Here is a 1,654-nt window from a genome sequence, read left to right on the forward strand (position 1 = left end):
TGAGGACAGCCTCAGAGACCTCTGGGACAACATTAAACGCACCAACATTCGAATTATAGGGGTCTGAGAAGAAGAGAAAAAGAAAAGGACTGAGAAAATATTTGAAGAGATTGTAGTAGAAAACTTCCCTAATATGAAAAAGGAAATAGTTAATCAAGTCCAGGAAGCACAGAGAGTCCCATATAGGATAAATCCAAGGAGAAACATGCCAAGACACATATTAATATCAAAAATTAAATACAAAGAAAAAATATTAAAAGCATCAAGGGAAAAACAAAAATAACACACAAGCGAATCCCCATAAGGTTAACAGCTGATCTTTCAGCAGAAACTCTGCAAGCCAGAAGGGAGTGGCAGGACATATTTAAAATGATGAAGGAGAAAAACCTACAACAAATATTACTCTACCCAGCAAGGATCTCATTCAGATTTGATGGAGAAACTAAAACCTTTACAGACAAGCAAAAGCTAAGAGAATTCAGCACCACCAAACCAGCTTTGCAACAAATGCTAAAGGAACTTCTCTAGGCAGGAAACACAAGAGTAGGAAAAGACCTACAATAACAAACCCAAAACAATTAAGAAAATGGTAATAGGAAAATACATATCGATAATTACCTTAAATGTAAATGGATTAAATGCTCCAACCAAAAGATATAGACTGGCTGAATGGATACAAAAACAAGACCGGTATATTTGCTCTATAAAAGAGACCCACTTCAGACCTAGGGACACATACAGACTGAAAGTGAGGGGATGGAAAAAGATATTCCATGCAAATGGAAATCAAAAGAAAGCTGGAGTAACAATTCTCATATCAGACAAAATAGACCTTAAAATAAAGACTATTACAAGAGACAAAGAAGGACACTACATAATGATCAAGGGATCAATCCAAGAAGAAAATATAACAATTGTAAATATTTATGCACCCAACCTAGGAGCACCTCAATATATAAGGCAAATACTAACAGCCATAAAAGGGGAAATCAACAGTAACACAATCATTGCAGGGGACGTTAACACCCCACTTTCACCAATGGATACATCATACAAAATGAAAATAAATAAAGAAACACAAGTTTTAAATGATGCATTAAACAAGACGGACTTAATTGATATTTATAGGACATTCCATCCAAAAACAACAGAATACACATTCTTCTCAAGTGCTCATGGAACATTCTCTAGGATAGATCATATCTTGGGTCACAAATCAAGCCTTGGTAAATTTAAGAAAACTGAAATCATATCAAGTATCTTTTCCCACCACAACACTATGAGACTAGACATAAATTACTGGAAAAAATCTGTAAAAAATAAAAACACATGAAGGATAAACAATACACTACTTAATAACCAAGAGATCACTGAAGAAATCAAAGAGGAAACAAAAAAATACCTAGAAACAAATGACAATGAAAACACAACGACCAAAACCTATGGGATGCAGCAAAAGCACTTCTAAGAGAGAAGTTTATTGCAATAAAATCCTATCTTAAGAAACAAGAAACATCTCAAATAAACAACCAAGAATATACAATGGAGAAAAGACATCCTCTTGAATAAGTTGTTCTGGGAAAACTGGACAGGTATGTGTAAAAGTATGAAATTAGAACACTCCCTAACACAATAAACGAAAATAAACTCAAAC

This window comes from Neophocaena asiaeorientalis, unplaced genomic scaffold (assembly GCF_003031525.2).
Source record: "Neophocaena asiaeorientalis asiaeorientalis breed wild unplaced genomic scaffold, Neophocaena_asiaeorientalis_V1.1 scaffold148, whole genome shotgun sequence".
In the NCBI taxonomy this organism is placed as follows: Eukaryota; Metazoa; Chordata; class Mammalia; order Artiodactyla; family Phocoenidae; genus Neophocaena; species Neophocaena asiaeorientalis.